The sequence below is a fragment of the Lissotriton helveticus genome, chromosome 7 (genome assembly GCF_964261635.1).
Source record: "Lissotriton helveticus chromosome 7, aLisHel1.1, whole genome shotgun sequence".
NCBI classification, from domain to species: Eukaryota; Metazoa; Chordata; class Amphibia; order Caudata; family Salamandridae; genus Lissotriton; species Lissotriton helveticus.
In genome coordinates, this window is record NC_136068.1 from 1460197793 (window position 1) to 1460216658 (window position 18866).

General features: G+C 51.0%; 1 protein-coding gene across 1 annotated transcript in view; it reads right to left on the bottom strand.

Moving 5' to 3' along the window:
• LOC144769536 (extracellular calcium-sensing receptor-like) overlaps window positions 1-18866 on the bottom strand; it is a 140165-nt gene that overhangs the window by 34570 nt on the left and 86729 nt on the right. The window lies entirely within an intron of this gene.

Here is an 18866-nt window from a genome sequence, read left to right on the forward strand (position 1 = left end):
AACAAAATCAGATGAAATAATCCCCAAACCTGTGATTCTCTAAAAGCATAGTTTTTAGTGCAACCAGTTATTGCTGTGGTGCTGCGCAAACGGAAGTCCTATCCTCACCACTAACAACCAATGATAGAAATTGAATTTCCCCAAAAATGTTTCAGGGCAAAAGGCTGGGCCCAGGCAGGCCAGCTCACAGGGCCCTCCAGCAGGGAGGCAGTCCCTCCTAGTGGTACCTCCTGGGGCCCAGCAGCAGCAAGTCCTCCTAGCACAAGGAAGCACAAGCACACCAACATGGGGTCACAGCCCCAATATTTATAGTACATTTTCTTTGCCTGCCCTGGCACAGGGCTTGGGGAAATCCAGCCTCAACTGGTTCTGGGGGGTGTGGAGCACTTTATTTACACGGTTCCCACCCTCCTTTGTCTGGTTGGGGATCTATCATCAGACACACCACAAGGGGGCAGAGCCCCCATTCACCTAGGCAGGCACAGACCTATTCAGGTCAAGGGGACTACACCTCCCACTACTCCAAATGCAGATCTCCCATTCAGCCTAGCGCTGACTCACCCTGTCCTCCTTGGAGCCACATACACCTCACCAGCCCCTGTGCCTCCAAAGCCAGACATGCAATCCACATCAAGCAGGCAGACACATAGCACACAGAAATGCCAACTTAAGTTAAGTGCCCTTGAGCCTCATCACTTTGAATGTTTTTAAATCTATACAACATTGCATGTCACCTCCTTAGTGGTGGATAGTAATTTTACCAAGAATACAAAAACCCAGGGGGCGTGGCTAGCAGCCGATGATGGCGGCAGCCTAGAAGGAGAGCTCCGTGATTAAGGCGGCTCCCAACTAAATCCGCACACCTATCCGGTAACAAAACTTCCCAGGCGGGAAGGCAGCGAAGCCCAGGACCAGGCGGCGGCAGTTCGACTTTGCTGGACCTCAATCCGAGGTCGGGAACAACAGTTACGGTCAGCGCCCCGAGCGGGCCTGTGCGCGACCTCCGGGCCGGGAGGCACAGTGAGCGGCACGCCGACAGGAAGTGGCCTGGGTCAGGCAGCCATCCACCGGAAACACCCGACCACGGAGAGCGCCGGGGTAATCGGAGACCAAGCCTTCCTGCATCCGTCACCGGGCCGCGGGGAGCCGATCTGCCTGTCGGGAGGCTCAGCTGAGGTGAGGGGGACGCTAGGTGAGGACGGACTCCGGCGCCCGGAGAGACGACGGGGGGAGCTGACGCCGCCGTCTTCGGCAGCGGCGGCCGGAGCACAGAGTCTGGCAGCGGCGGAACCGCGCTGCCTCGGTGTCTGCGCGGCGGCCCCCCCACCCCCCGACCGATCGGAGAGCCTGGCAGGGCGCAACAGACCCGAGGGCGTCCCCACACAAGCACCAGCAGAACATCTGCGCGGGGCGCCCGTCCTCGCAGCGGAAGGACCTATCTGGGAACAACCCGAGCCCCCCATCACTATCAGGGGACCAAGCACGAAGCCCCGGCGAGCCAGGGTCGCTGTAAGCGGTGCTGGAAGGGGACAGAAGGAGTCCTCCAAGACGGCGATATTCGGCTGCGCGCCCCGTCAATGATTCCGTGACCCGGCCGGCCGCCACACACCAGAGGCCCGTTCAGATCCGCAAACTCACTGGTACACCTCGCGAGGGCCACTCTTACCCCCATAACCACAGTGGGGGCTCAGGGAAGAACCCCGGTAGCCGACAGAGGAAGATAGCTTGGCCCAAGAGACTCCGGGATGGCTGGCAAGGGGCATAAAGGCGGGGCGACACAATCACGCCTGGACCGCTTTGCTTATGACAAACCCGGCTCCCCCTCTCCCTCACAGGACGCCAAAGCACAGGCGAGTAAGACAACCGAAGTGACCGGAGGCAAGAAAGCGACCATCGATGACGTCATGCGGGCCCTCACGCAGGTACAGGCCACGGTGGGGTCGATCTCGGCCGAGATCACACTTATAAGGGCGGACTTCCATAAAATGACAGAGAAAGTGAACAATATGGAGGTTGTGACCAAGTCCCTGGTCGAGGACGTCTCGGAACTCCAGATTACTGTGGAACGCATCTCGAAGGAGAACAAAGATCTACGCGACAAGCTCGATGACCAGGAGGGGCGCTCGAGGCGGAACAACATCCGTATTATTGGTGTGCCGGAATCGGAAGACACGAGGGCGATGGACCTATACGTGGAGAGTTTGATCAAAGACACCCTGAAGCCCAAAGGACTCTCCGCCTTTTTCACAGTGGAAAGGGCGCACCGGGTACCGGGGGGACGCCCCAAGACGGGAGCTAACCCCAGACCAATCATAGCGAGGCTCTTCAATTTCAGAGACCGGGACGCCATCCTACAAGCGGCGAGGAACTCGCCCCCCATTAAGATCCAGAACGCGACGCTGGCATTCTTTCCTGACTACACGGCCGAGGTGGCACGGAGGAGGCAAACCTTTTTTGAGGTCAAAAAAGAACTCAGAGCCAGAGAAATCCCGTACTCGATGCTCTTCCCGGCCAGGCTTCGGGTCGTAGCGGACAACAAGACTTGGTTTTTTGAATCCCCGGAGATGGCGCAGGATTGGCTGGAGGGTTGGAGAACAGCGGGCCCTCGTCGCTCAAATAGACAGAACAAACACCGTACAGCTGGCTCCCGACAAGACTCACAAGCCAACGACGAAGATCTAGAGGTACATTCCCCTTTATCCGACCGTCAGGAGGACAATGTAAACGGGGATCAATAAGTCACAGCCATGGTCCGACTGAACGGACGATGATATGTAAAGGCAACGCCGCCTTGGACACTGGGCGGAAAGGCCTCCGCAGCTGAAGAAGGGGGCCGCTGACCACGGAGAAACCTTCACCCCAGCGAGCAAGTACTATGTTATGGGGCGGGATCAGGCACTCTGCTGAGTTGGGGGGGCGGGCAGTTCTGAGTCCGTTGAGCAGGGGGGCAGGGAGGGGGGGAGTTGGGGGTAGAAGGGAGTTTTGGTTTTTGGTTTCTACACAGGGGCAGAATTGCTACAAAAGGGCACACGAGTATAGGATGGTATTGTCACAATGCAACACACAGGGGCATTGCACGGACCTCATGGTCGTCCCTGAACGTAAATTCACAGGCCATACACCCACGCAGGATGGGGGAAGACACTAATGTAGGGCAGACGTCCCCGCTGCTCCTCATGTCCTGGAACGTAAGGGGCCTGGGCGACAAGATTAAACGTGGGCTGGTCTTGCAGAGTATAAAGAGGCTACACCCCGCCCTGGTCCTACTGCAAGAGACACACCTCACCGGCTCAGCCACAAAGGCCCTAGACAGAAAAGGCTATAGCATGATAGTCCACTCTGGATTCACAAAGGGGTCCCGGGGCTCCGGGATATTGATTCATCGCTCATCCAGGTTCATAGTCCAATCAACGGCAACAGACACACAGGGGCGTTTTGCGGCGATACACGGCCAGTGGGAGGGGAAGCCACTGAATGTGGTCTCGGTCTACATCCCACCAGCGCTACACAATATAGCTTTTCCGGAACTAGGGAAATTCTTGTTAGATCTTCCTGAAGGGGATCTTGTTGTGGGGGGAGATTTCAATGCTGTGGCACTGGACTCTCTAGACCGCCACCCGACGCGCATGCGTGCACCAGGGCCCTCCAAATTACATGACTTCATGGAAGCGCAGGGTTTAGTGGATGTGTGGAGGCGGCTACACCCAGATGATAGGCAATATACATACCATTCAACAGTCCATGACAGCCTGTCGCGGATAGACTATTTCCTGACGCTGGGGGGGGGACTCCTCGTTTTCACTGACTCCCAAATTAGGCCGAGAGGGATCTCTGACCACTCCCCGCTTACACTGACTCTGTCCGGTCAGAGACAAGCCCGCAGACGACTTTACCCTATTTACCCGGGTTACCTTAAAGAACCGGGCGTGTCCAGGGCCTTGAGGAAAAGCACACGGTCTTACTTTGCAGAGAATGTGGGGTCGGTGGAGTCGCCTACTGTTCTGTGGGAGGCCTACAAGACAGTCCTCCGCGGACAGGCGATCTCGGTGATCGCACAACACAGACGCACACAACGTCAGGAACTAACAGACCTAGAGGAACAACTGGATAAGGCAACACGAGAACACGAGGGGAACCCGACTGGAGACACCCAGCACACACTCCGAATGGCCCAGCAGAGTCACTCCGACTTTCTGCGCCGCAGAGTGCGAGACAATATGTCCGCAACGGCGAGCAGGGTGTACGACATAGGCGATAAGGCTGGGAAGCTCCTGGCGTGGTTGGAGAGGGCGCGGGGTGGCCAACGGGCGATATTGCAACTGAGGGACTCTCAGGGTGAGGTACATACCAGTCCGGCACAAATAGTGGAACTCCTAGCTGACCATTTCCACTCTGTGTACTCCCCTGACTATGAGGTCACACGGGAAATGGCGGAAAGCTCCCTTGTGGGAGTGCCGACCCACACTCTCTCCCCAGACCAACGGGACGAGCTCGACTCCGATCTAACGGAGGAAGAACTACAGGCAGCCATAACAGCGATACACCCCGGGAAAGCACTGGGCCCCAATGGTGTGCCAATAGAATGGTACAAACTCATGTCCGAGACACTGTCCGCACCATTACTCGCTATGTTTCGGGAGTGCAGGGGACGGGGACGACTGCCCCCTGATCAGCGCACGGCCACAATAGTCGCAATACCTAAGCCTGGCAAACCCCCTGAGGAGTGCGAATCCTATCGCCCGATCTCCCTCCTTAATGCCGAGAGTAAAATCCTGGCGAAACTGTTGGCCACCAGGCTACTGCCCCATCTGGCGCACCTTATACACCCGGACCAGTCGGGCTTTATGCCACACCGCAGTACGGCGCTGAACTTGCGACGGCTGCATGGGGTATTGGCCCGAGCCCCGCAGTTGGAGGAAGCGGCAGCGGTACTGTCGCTTGATGCCAAAATGGCGTTTGATATGGTGGAGTGGCGCTATCTCTTTGCAGTCCTGGAACACATGGGTATCGGCCCAACGTTCATATCATGGGTCAGACTGCTATACACCGAACCCATGGCTAGAGTGACCGCGAACGGACACATATCGAGGGAGTTTCCGTTGGCAAGGGGCACGAGACAGGGATGCCCACTCTCGCCACTACTGTTTGCCTTAGTGCTAGAACCCTTGGCCACGATCCTCAGAACCACCCAGCTGCTGAAAGGTATACCATGGGAAGATGGAGGCGAGGATAGGGTTTCCCTATATGCCGACGACATGCTCGTCTACCTTACGGACCTCACGAATGGTATCCCGGTCTTACTGGCACTATGTGAAAGCCACGGTACGGCCTCAGGCTATAAGCTCAACTGGTCCAAATCCGTGATATATATGATAAAGGGCGACCTTCCAATACTGCCTGAAGATTGCCCATTACTCGTGGAACGTTTCGCCTTCAAATACCTAGGGATACGGATTACAAGGGAGCACTCGACCTTCCTTGACCTGAATCTTAAGCCACAGCTGGACAAATTGAAGACTGATGTGCGCCTTTGGAAAAATCTCCCCTTAACACTGCTAGGTAGAGCGGCACTCTTTAAGATGCTGGCGCTACCTCGCTTCCTTTATGTTCTGGAAAACACGCCGGCAGTGGTTCCCGTGTCATTCTTCCGCCACGTCTCGGCCCAACTGTCCACTCTTCTGTGGGGAGACAAACCAGCCCGGGTCGCACAGTTGAAACTAACCAGAGACTGGTATAGCGGTGGGATAGCACTCCCCAACCTTGAACTATATTACTGGGCGGCTCACCTTAAGGTGATTAACCAATGGATCCACGCAGCGCAAGACGACCCAGCGTTCAGGGCGGATAGACACCAACTAGGCTTGTCCACCCTGCTAGCCCCACTCTATAACAAAGGGATGGTGAGGAAGTTAGAGGGGCCTACCAAACACACTGTAGCCTTATGGCACAAAGCTCAGAGACGGCTGGGATGGGAGGGAGTGATCACCAGGCTCACGCCACTATGGGACGCCAAGGCCCTCGGTAACCTGCGCAGCTCTAAGGGGTTCGACCAATGGGACAACATTGGGATCTCCACGGTGGGCGATCTGTGGACCAGGGAGGGTGTGCTCTCCTTCACGGCCCTAAGGGAACAATACAACCTTGCGGAGACCGAAACATACAGGTACATACAAATTAGGCACGCACTCCTGTCGGTGCTAGACACTGGGGCGACGCTTCCGGAGTCGGCTCCGTTAGAGGACCGTTTGCTAACGGACTACATGGAGGCCGGGGCTACCTCCCTCACTTATCGGAAACTCATGAATAACCTGCCGGACCCCCTGGGGAAGCTAAAGGAGTACTGGGAGGACGAGATAGGGGACCTAGATGAAGCTGACTGGAATGCGGCCCTGGCTTCACCCAAGGAGGCGGGTATCTCCACTCGATTCCGACTGATCCAGTTCAAAGTGCTGCACAGGGTCTACTACACCCGCACGACACTGTATAAAATACATAGAGCTGAACACCCACACTGCCTGAGAAGCTGCGGGGAGGAGGGTACGCTATACCACACTATATGGACGTGTCCACATATACAGGATTACTGGCGGCGTGTCACGCGCACGATCGGTCAGACCCTACAGAACCCATTTACACCAGACCCCAGGATCTGCCTCCTGAATGTGTGGGGCCCAACGGATCTTTCACTGCATGCGAAGAGGTGGGTGGTCATAGGGGTAATGCTGGCGAAACGCGACATCGCGAAAAACTGGGGGGCACAAGAAACACCGACACTGGCGCAGTGGTGCAGAAATATGGATATGATTATGCTGACCGAGCGGGCAGTATATCAGCAGAGACATAATCCTCGGAAATGGAACGGGATTTGGTCACCTTGGAACAAGTATAGGGGAGACCTCTGTGAGCCCCTGCCCGAGGAAGGGGATGGGGACAGCTCAGAGGATGACGAGGGTCTGGATTGATGAAAGGGAGGGGGGAGTGTAATGTGGAGACAATGAATGTTACAGAACCTTGTAAACCTGCCCACAGATGCCCTTACTGAACTGTATATCTGGACCGAGACCTGATAGTTGCATTTGGGCACTCTGATGTTGATATAGACCATTGCTAGGACTCATGGAGTTAACCCTGAAAGTAGCAAGTTGCAGTTGGGGGGGTGAAATATTAAAAAAAGTTGCTCTACTGATTATGGCAGCTGAATGTTGACGCTGCACCAAAAATCAAATGTACGTTACTGTATACCATGTGATAGCAACAACAAAAATAAAATTTATAAAAAAAAAAAAGAATACAAAAACCCCATTAAGTGTAACTTCCCTGTAAAAAGGGAAGCCTTGGAGGTCACAGGATGTTCGGAATGTGAACTTCCCTCATTGGCTGACCTTATGAAGGCTTCTGTCCCTCACTCTTCACAGAGTGAGATGGGGTCAGTGAGACTGCTGACCCCACCCAACTCTCTGACGATGTGTCACTGATTGGGGCCTGGCACTTAGGGGAGTAAAACTGAAACCCCCTTGTCCGAGGCAATCAATGACACTCCCTTTATCACGAGGAAGAGGGGTTCGAGGCACTTTTGCCAGGCGGAGGAGGTCCTGCCCATAGGACTGCGAAATCCTCTGCCTTGTGAAGTTCAGCTCAGGAAGCCAGGAGTATGCGCATTTAGCACATGTCTAGCTCATAAATGCCTGACTTGAACAAAAAGAGTGTCTGTCAGGCTGACCTTTGCTCACCCTGACATTATTCTTGCTGGGGAAAAAGGTGGGGGCATGGCAGCTCAGCCCATATGTTTGGGCTGCTGCTACATCGTATATTATTTTCTAGGCACTTAAATGGTTTTTTTTAACTAGATGTTGCAATATATTTATTTTTTAACTGCACATCATGCCATGTATTTTGATCATAAAATCGGGTGTTGGGTGGCATGCTGTCCAGTTTGAAAATGTACCCAGAGGCCTGATCACTTCTGTAAACTTATATGTAGGCACTGGATGTATGACATTACAACGCATGTTTTTACCACGCATGCCTTTACATCGCTGTTTTTACAACGCATGCTGTTACAACGCATAGTGTTAAGGGGTGCTGGATAGTGAATAGTTTAATTTACTATTCCAACTCCAGTCCCCGTGGATAGTAGGGAAGGTGTTGGATAGTAAATTAAATCCATTCCCTATCCTAGAGCGCCCCCCAGCGCAATGCGTTGTAATGAGATGCGTTGTAATAGTTGCGTCGTAAAGGCACTGCGTGGTAAAAGTTACATTCTAAAGGATGTTTCCCGTAGGCACTATCTATCCATAGCTCTCAACCAAACTGTTTTAACGATGATCTTCTTTAACTCATTAAATACACTGAACTGCATTAGGGCTTTTTTTTAGAAAGACAAAACCACAGTACACAAAATGAGTGCCCTTAAGAGCCAATATATTGCGCTTGGGAGTTGCAATGTGTGTTTTTAATTAAGCATACAATGGACCAGTACATTACACAGTGATTGAGTTGACTGTTATGAAGCCCACTACGGTAAAATAATCGCTCACAGTATTGTTTCAAGCTTAAAATACATACTATGTCACTGACTGGCACGTGCTTATGGAACTGTATGTTGAGGTTTTTTAATCTAGACAATATGTTAAGTATTAGGATGTTTCACTTTGCATTTCTAGATAAGGGAATAATGCGTGCCTATATGACATCTGTCGTGTGGGTTGCTCCGATATTGAATTGCTGGTCCAATTTAAACTTACTATTGAAAAACACTGGACTGATAGATAGCTATTTACGAGTCACATCTGAAAATACATAATTTCTACTAAATATTATGCAAATGTGTTGGCAGAATGAGGGCCCTACCTGCCAGATAATGGTAACGTAAGAGCGAGTGTATCTTGCATATGTGCCATTGTACCGTACCTCCTTCTCAATTTCCCAACACCTGCATGGGATTATTCTAGTGCAGGACAGAGCGATCCCACTCACTAAGAGCAAGTCAAAGGTAATTTGATGCCACTTCTTGTAATGCAATTTCCTGTGATATCATCCATAGGTCGAAGGGAGTGCGAAGTCAATTCCGCTACCCCTTACATTTTGCTGAATTGACGTCAATGAGAATGACTGAATATGAGTTGGGAATTATACCAGGCGCAATAATGTTCTGTGCAGACAACTGAAGCCTCCATTCTGAGTCTGGTGGAGTGGCTTCCCCAAGAGGATACTGTTGCAACAGTCTACGAGTTTCCTGTGTTTAAGTGCAGCTGCTATGAGAGTTGCTTCTGTCCAGAGTACTGAGCTGAGGCCCTTTCCAGCCGCCTTAGTGCCATGGCCAAACTCTAAAAAGAAGGTGTCCATTCAACTATGCAGACAGGGGGAGTTCTATCACGCTTACTGAGAACAACTGTCCAACTTCCAGTGCTGATGGCTTCTGTACGGCATTTCAGAGCTACTGCACTGCTTTCTTAGGGCTCTTGATTATTTTCCTGATAGCTCCTGGACATGAAGCTGGGCTGAGGGCTCATGCCCAGCCTTCTGTGGACACTTGGGCAGCCTACTTAGTGCTAATGTCAACCCTGCAATGTGCCCTGCTGAGATCACTCATCCAACTTGTCACACAAAGGGCTCTTGTCTGTGTAATGATGGGTGCACACACACGGGACACTAGGACCTGCCCGAGGGAGAACGAGGGCGGGCGGATAGGGAGAAGCCAGGGACTGGGGACCGCATTTAGCCGATGATCCAAGATGAAGAAGGACGTGCAATAAATAAGCTCCCACATAATACCCTGTGTCCGTGTCTCTGTGCGTGCAAGGACACTACATCTGGTGGCGAAAGGTGGGATCGGAACCTGTGGCGTGAGGAGGACGGCTAACTCTGTCGGCGCACGTCCCTGGATTGCACATCCAGCATTGTGGGCCGGTGACCGCATGGTAGCAGAGCCCACCCCAGCTGTCCGGAGGTGTGTGAGGTGTGTCCACTTGCCCGGAGCTCCCCCAGCTACACCGCGTGTGTGTGTGGCACGTCCTGGGGGTTAGAGCACGAAATCGGCCAGCTCGCCGGGAGCCCACCCCGGCGGTGTAATAACTAATGAAGGCTGCCTCACCTTGTGCTCCCGCGACGACGCCCGTCTGAGAGGCTGGTACCGACGATCGGTGAGAGGGAGCTGCAGTGAAAGCATTGTGTCTCCGGTTGTAGAAGGCCAAATCTCGTTGTACACGAGATTCTAGCGGCGGCCATCTTGAAGTCAGGCGGTTCGTCCAATCCCCTGTCAGGGATCTTCGGTGGCCATCTTGGAGTCAGGCAGAGAGCCCGAAAGCCATCAAGCACTGGTAAATACACGGTGCCCAAAAAAAACAAGCATTGGCGAATGTAAGAAACAAGCCAACAAGCACTGGTGAGTGCATGAAGCAAGTCAACAAGCATTGGCGAGTGAAATGAAAATAAACAACAAGCATTGGCGTGTGTAAGAAAAAGTAAACAAGCATTGGTGAGTGCAAGAAGCAAGTCAACAAGCATTGGCGAGTGAAATGAAAATAAGCAACAAGCATTGGCGTGTGTAAGAAAAAGTAAACAAGCACTGGCGAGTGCAAGGAACCAAGTAAACAAGCACTGGTGAGTGCAAGAAATACTTTTGTCAGTACGTGTCAAATTAACGGGATAGCGCGATGCCTGACCCCGGTCCCATGGGTGTGTTGGAAGTATCATTCCTGCAACCTCCGAATCCCTTCACTCTTGAATCTGGTGGGGGTATGGTCCTACAGTGGCAAGAATGGCTAGAAGACTTCACAGACTTCATGAAAGGGTACCATGTAACTGATGCTGGACAGCAATTGATCGCTCTCAGGAATCTTGTAGGCAAAGAAGTTGGATAGATCATAAAAGAGTTGCCTGCTGAGTCCGCTGCGTCATACGCTAATGTCTGTGAAACACTCAACCGCAAGTTCTTGCACAAAAAGAATGTCGATTATGAGCGATATACACTTAACTTGGCATCACAAGAGAAAGGTGAGCAAATGAGCGTATTCATCACACGTCTGAGACGCTTAGCAAGATACTGTGATTTTGATAATTTTCCCACAGAGAATGCCCTCCGATTGAGAATCATAGAAGGCTGTCTGTCAGAGCCCTTGAGACGCAAACTACTCAAGAAAAGCTACCCGCTGGATGAGATTGAGGAAATGACAAGAGTCGATGATCAAGCCGACGAGCATGCGAAGAAGATGGAGGCCCGGAGAAGCGAGAAACGTGATCAGGCGTTCAGGATGCAGTCTCGACAAGTGCATGGACGGTCCCCACCACAAGCGCGCTCCTCCAGATCTAAAATCAGTACCACCCATCAAGTCATCGGCGCAGAAGCACGAGTCACACCAAGAATAGATAAGAACGACAACTAAAGTGCTACAGATGCGGCTATGATTTCCCACATGCAGACACATGCCCAGCACTAGGTCAACGATGCCGGAAGTGTGGTAGAGACAACCATTTCGAAAGCATTTGTGGGACTTCCCACAAGGATGATCAACGGGAACCTACCAGACAATATCACCCCTCAAGCAGCTGTCACCATGTCAGAGCAGTACAGGATAGACGAGACTCGTCCACTTGCTCGTCACAATCCAGCTGTCACTTCTGCCGAACATATCGATCTCGACGGTCGTCATCAAGAGGGTCAAGATCCCTATCACCCGTCTCAGGACCGCGACGAATACATATGTTTTTTAGCGGATCCTGATCGTCTAAAGGAATATCCACGGCTAGACATAAGAATTGGTTCCCACCATGCCAAGTTTGTGCTGGACAGTGGGGCGTCGCTAAATTATTTACCTGTAGCGGAATATCAAAGAATGAGGACACCTCCCAAATTGATCAACGCCCACGTGCGAGTATATACATGGATGTCAAAGAAACCACTTCACTGTCTTGGGAAGTTCGCGACCGATCTATCATATCACGATCGCACCATCCAAGCCTACATCCACGTCATTGATGGGCCTGAGGCGGACTGCTTAATGTGCCTGCCCACCGCAGAACGACTAAGGCTGGTGGACATACTATACAAAGTGGATGACAAACTAGACATTACTCAGAAGTTCCCTAAGCTTTTCCAAGGTCTTGGGAAGATGAGAAACTGCCAAATTAGACTCCACATCAGCGAGCAAATCACACCAGTGGCACAACATCACCGGAAAATCCCATTTCATCCTACAGGAAGCCATGGAGAAGGAGCTCCAAGACTTACTCGAGGCTGACATCATAGAGAGAACTGATGGACCAACACCCTGGGTCTCCCCGGTTGTAGTGGTTCCAAAGAAAGGAGAGACGGGCGAGTCCGTCTATGTGTGGACATGAGAGTGCCTAACACAGTGATAGAGAGGGAGAGGCACCCAGGCCCCCACATCAGTGACATGATCAGGTCGCTCAACGGACCCAAAATATTTTCAAAATTGGACCTTAACAAAGGATACCACCAACTGGAGTTGCATGAGCGGTCCCGATACATCACGACATTCTCAACACATCTAGGTTTGTTCAGGAACAAAAGATTCCGTTTTGGGGTGTCCTCAACTGCGGAAATTTTTCAGGAAGCAATCAGGAGAACAATGCATCATGTTCCCCATGTACTGAACTATAGTGATGACATTCTGGTATACGGAGCCACCGCTCAAGAACATGACACCGCGCTACATCGGGTCAGCCATGCCCTGATGGAAGCCAACCTCACACTCAATCAGGACAAGTGTGAATTTCATAAGCCAACGCTGAAATTCTTCGGCCACGTTTTCTCTGGAAATGGCATGAAACCGGACCCCGAAAAGGTAGCGGCGCTAAATGATACACCAAGCCCAAGTGACGTTGGAGATGTGCGCTCATTCCTGGGCATGGCCAGTTACTGCTCCAGGTACATACAAGACTATGCCACAATAAGTCACCCCCTGAGTACTCTCACCAAACAGGGGCAGCCATTTCAGTGGTCCACTCAATGTGAACGTGCTTTCAGAGATATCAAGGAAGCTGTGGAGTCTGCTGAAAATATGGCCTACTTCAACCCAAAAAAGAAGACAGAAATAACTGTGGATGCCAGCCCTGTGGGGCTAGGGGCCATTCTAGCACAGTATGACAGAGATGAAGATCAACGTCACATCATAGCGTATGCCAGTTGGAGTCTCACAGACACGGAGACTGCATACTTCCAGCCAGAAAAGAATAGTTTAGCTGTCGTCTGGGCCTGTGAACATTTCCACATCTTTATCTTCGGAAAGCATTTCACCTTGGTCACTGACCATTAAGCTCTGATCACAATTTTCGGAAACCCTCTAGCCAAAATGCCGCCACGAATAGAGAGATGGGGCCTCAGGTTACAAGAATACACATACACCATTGTACACAAGCCAGGGAAAGCTGCAAACCCTGCCGACTACATGTCCAGGCACCTCACCCGGACCAGCAAATCCAAGCGGTTGATTGCGGATGAATATATCCATTTTGTGGTAGACCAGGCCAGACCCCCTGCTGTTCCGCTGGAAGCAATCTGTGAGGCAACTCAGTCAGACGTCACCCTGCAGGAAGTAAAACGCCACATACAAACCAATGGCTGGTGACATTCAGAAACTAAGAGACAAGGTGACCAAGAGATGTCCGCATTCAAACACGTCCATGATGAACTGTCAATAGCGACAAATGGTGTCATCCTAAGAGACAATCAAATTGTGATTCCAAGACAGCTAAGACAAGGGGTCATCAATTTAGAACATGAAGGAGACAGGGGCATAGTAGCCACGAAAAGAGCGCTCCGAGAGCGAGTCTGGTTTCCGACACTGGATCTAATGGTGGAAACAACGTTGAAGGACTGCCCACAGTGTCAGCTAGTGAGCCGCCCAGATCCCCCTGCACCGCTGCAAATGTCTCCACTGCCGGATGGCGTCTGGCAACACATTGCCATTGATTTCTTTGGGCCGTTCAAGTCGGGACAATATGTCCTAGTCATTATGGACGAATATTCCAGATTCCCCATTGCACAGCTGTGCACATCCACCAAAGCCTCCAGCGCCATACCAATTCTAGATGAAGTCTTCGCTGCGTGGGGCATTCCTCAAGTGGTAAAATCTGATAATGGGCCCCTATTCAACAGCCATGACTTTGCCGAGTTTGCTCAACACCTAAACTTTAAACACCGGAAAATCACACCACTCTGGCCACAGGCGAATGGAATGGTTGAACGCTTCATGGCCACGGTCAAGAAAGCTATTCAGCAGGCGGAGCTCACTCGAAAGAGCATCCAGACGGCGCTCAATGAAGTGCTACGTGCCTACCGAAACACACCCCACTCCACCATGGGCAAATGTCCAGCCACCCTCATGCTCGGCCGGTCAGTGCGCACCAGACTGCCCATGATGAATGTCCCTGTGAGTGAACCGTATCCGGATTCTGACCATGAGGACATTGCGGCCGTGGACAGGCTGAAGAAAGAAAAAATGAAGGAATATGCGGATGAACGTCGACATGCCTCTCACGCTGAAATTCGGGAAGGAGACTGGGTGTTGGCGTGGCAAGAGCAGCACAGAAAGACTGACAGCAAATATCATGAGACTCTGTTGAAAGTTGTGAGACAGAAAGGAACTATGATCACTGCGGAAACAGACGGAACGCGAGTCACCAGGAATGTGACAGACTTTAAGAAGTGCAGCCCTAGCGTAAAAGAACTATTGACTGAATCACTAGTTGAGAACAATGAACATGAGACACCGTTCAGCAGCAGTCAGGTATTGATGGGAACTCCTGATGAGCACGAGCGAGATATCCCTGATCCTCAGTCGCGCCCCAGACGGACCATTAGAAAACCGTCTCCCCTCATTGAAGAACTTTAAGTGGCGATCTTCAGCGACGTGAAAGCAAAGGGTGCTGATACATTGCTGTGTTTTGTTTTGTTTACAGAGGGTTGCTGTTAACTTCCGTCCTACAGATTTGTTTGTTGCTGCCCTAATTTGTTTTGAAGTTTGGCTCTTCCTTTTAACAGCACCATGCAAATGACATGGCCTATTAAAGCAGTTCATAACTTTGTTTTACAGTTCAGCGCTTCCTTTTATAGCACTAAAGAAATGTCACGGAATGTTAAAGTAGTCCATGTGTCTTTATCTGTTTGTAGGCTGTGCCTCTTCTCTGTGCATACAAAATATGTGTCTGTTTAAAGCGAACACTAGTCTGAAACCCGACTCTCGTAGTCTTTCAAGACCAGCAGTCAAGTCACTTGCTTCAGGCCAGACTTCTATTAAAAAACATAAAATATTTTGACCACACCTGGTCCTTTTCAAACAAAAAGTGCTTTTTAAGCATTCATTTGAAACCTTAAACAATACACTTTCAATAGTGCCGCACTTTTTTGCAGCGCTGCAATGAATCAATTTTTCCTTAAAACCTGTGTCCTCAATTGTATAAGTATTCCACTTCTTCTCTGCGCATAAACATTATGTGTCTCTTTAAAGCACTTCAGTTTTGTGCAGCACAGCAACTACTCAATTTCTCCTTAAAAACTGTGCCTATGTTCTCATCTTCATATGTATTCCACCGAAATCACTATTTGTCGCCCTATATTTACATGCAGTTAGCTACACTACACTCCACTTCAAGCTCCAATCGACCCCTCTGCTCTGCCCCAAGCTATTCACTCCCCTCCAATGTACCCCTCTCCACTCTACCCCAATCTACCGCACTCCACACCATCTACCTCACTCCAATTTACTCAACTCCAATCTCCCACAATTTACCCAACTCAACTTCAATTTACCACAATCTACCCCACTCCAATCTACCCTGATCCACACCAGAAATATACCCCATCTTTCTTACTTCACTCCAGTCCACCCCACTGTACTCCAATATACCTGAGTCTACCCGACTCCACTCCAGTTTACCCCATCCACCCCAATCTACCTCACTCCAACCTCACTCCAATCTACCACACCCCACTCCACTCCAATCTACCCCACTCCGCTGTATCCCATTGCACTCCAATCTCCACTCTGTCTAATCTACCCCACTCCAATCTGCCCCACTCCATTCCAATCTACTCTAATGTACTTCACTCCAATCTATCCCTCTCCACTCTTCCCAACCAACCCCACTCCACTCTATTTCAATCTACTCCACTCCACTCTAATCTATTTCAATCTACCCCACTCCACTTAAATCCACCCCAATCTTCTCTCTCCACTCCACTCTAATCTAACCCAATCCACTCCACTCCATTCTAACCTACCCCACTCTACCCCACTTAAATCTACCCCAATGTATCTCAGTATAATCTTCCTCGATCTATCCCACTCTACCCAACTTTAACACATTTTACTCCACTTGATGCTACCCTAATCTACCCTGCAATAATCTACCCCAATTCAATCTACTTCACTCCAATCTACCCCACTCCACCACACCCCACCCCACTCCACCCTACCCCACTCTATGTGATGCCCCTAACTTTTATCCATTTTGAAAAGCAGCCACACTGGTGTACATGGCTAAAACACATTGCCAAAGTCAATATCTCGCACATAGGCGAGACCTGTTGGCTTTGCTACTGCTTGACCCCTGTACAGTCTGTGAGGGATTTCGATTGAACTACATATGACTCCTTTCCAGCTTGTAAAGGCACTCTGTAAACTTGACTTGCAAGCATGCCATGCTGGGATATTTACGATTCATAATTATTTATGCAATGTATCTAAAGGAACAGCCTATTTAACGTAATACTGTATGTTTCAGCATCTCCATTAACTGCATCTAAGACCTGAGTCACAAAGAGACCTACATTTTTTTTTAAATTCTTTATTCACAGCTGGGAAACATCGATCACAACAGTACAGTAATCATTGTGAGCATTACAGCCGGGTTTTATGTTTTCTCCCCAACTCAGATCTCTATTTCGTGCCACCTTAACCATCACATAGTGTAAGAACAGTACACAGGTATTCCTCTTAAATTGCGTTCAACGTGCACTATATCTGGTAAGAACAAATCATCTATCAGACAACCCTCCACCCGCCCCCCTCCCCCACACCCTCTTACAACCAAACAAAAGGAAAAGGAGGAAAAACCAACAACTGTTCGTCTCCCGGCAATCCTGTATGGGCAATCAATGAGACGGTAGGCTGACCAGGAACCTCGTCCCGGTAAGTCTAAGTGGCAACTCGTGCTAATACGTGTACCATTCCACCGTATAGTATTGTGTGACATAGGGGTATATACGTGGGGTCTGGGCCAGTCGTTGCGTATCCACTGCAGTGTAGCTGTTTCCAACTAATTCTCCAGGTCAGTGTTTCCCAGTTGTGTTTGGTCTTCTCCCTCCATCGCAATAAGCATAGCCTCCCACTCCAAGGATATAGGGAACTTCCTGAGGCCCCTTGCTTCCTCCCTCCTGAGTATCGTCCCCTCCACCCGTCCCCACTTAAGCACTTCCGAGTGCCAGAGGTGTGCATCAGGTGGCCTGCGCGACTTCCACCTCATGGTGAGCGTTCTAAGGGCAAGCAGCAGTGCCATATCCAAGAGTTTCAGCCGAGCCTTCAGTTCTTTCGGCCTTCTGCGCAACCCTAGGAGGCAGCACTGTGCCTCCTCCGGTAGCGGGAGGGCCGTTACCGCCCTCAGTGTCCGGCACACTTCCCTCCAGTAATCACGGATTCGAGGACATGACCACAACATGTGAAGGAATCCGGCCTTGCTCTCATCACAACATGGGCAGGTATGGGGGGAGCTAGGAAACATTTTTTGTAGGCGAGCGGGGGTCAGGTAAGCTCTATGTAATATCATCCCTTGGATAAATCGGAACCGGACATTGCGGGAGACTCGCCTGGGATGCTCCAGCATTGCGGACCACTCCGTGTCCGAGATGTCATGGTTCAAATCTTGGGCCCAAGTATTCCGAAGAGTATCAAGTAATATCGCAGCATGTGCTCTAACACCCACATACAGCCAGCGTACTAAGTGCCCTCCCGCTCCCATAAGATACAGTAAGTATACCAGTTGGTGTTGTGGGGGCGGTAGACGTTGAGGCGCCCATCTTTGCTGCACATAGTGTGTGACTGTGGCGTGCAGTAAGTACATTCTGGGGGGAGCTCCTGTGGCCCGCAGGAAATCGTCATGTGTAAGAAGATGGTCCTCATGAAACAAGTCGCCTACCACTTCCACGCCTGCGTCAGTCCACGGTCTCAGCGCTCTATCCGTCAGTCTGCCCTGCGGCATCGGTATGCCCAGTAGGGGAATATTGGGCGCATACGGCGCTGTCGCATTCGTGTATGCTAGTGCCTTCCGCCAAACCTTCAATGCCGTGTGGAGAAGTGGGTAGCAGTCCGCTGAGATGCGGCTCCCAGGGAGGAGTAGGGCATGGAGCTCCCCCCGTTTCAGTCTGTCGGTCGTGTATCCTATTTCGTGGAGGTTCCGTCCCGCTATCCAGTAGGAAAGCCACTGGAGTTGGCCTGCATAGTAATATCCCCGGAAATCTGGCGCTCCCATCCCGCCTGCTCTGGTCCCCAGCTGCAGCTTTCTTAGTCCTATCCGGCGTCTGCCTGTCCCCCAAATCAAAGTAGTTAGCAGAGAATTGAGGGCGTCAAAGATGGCTTGCGGTAAGAACACCGGAATATTCACAAAGAAATATAGTAGTCTAGGGAGCATCACCATCTTGGAGAGTGCAATTCTGCCCGCAACGGATAAGGGTAGCGTCGTCCAGAACCCCACGGAGGCCCGAAGCCACAAAGAGACCTACATGAAGTAAAGTTGCACTCATGGCAAAAACTTTGCACTTGTGGTGGAATCGCCACACTGAGGGCGGAATCTTAGCACTAGCACAATGCAGGGATTGCGCCTTGTGGCGATTCTGCCCCGAATGCGGA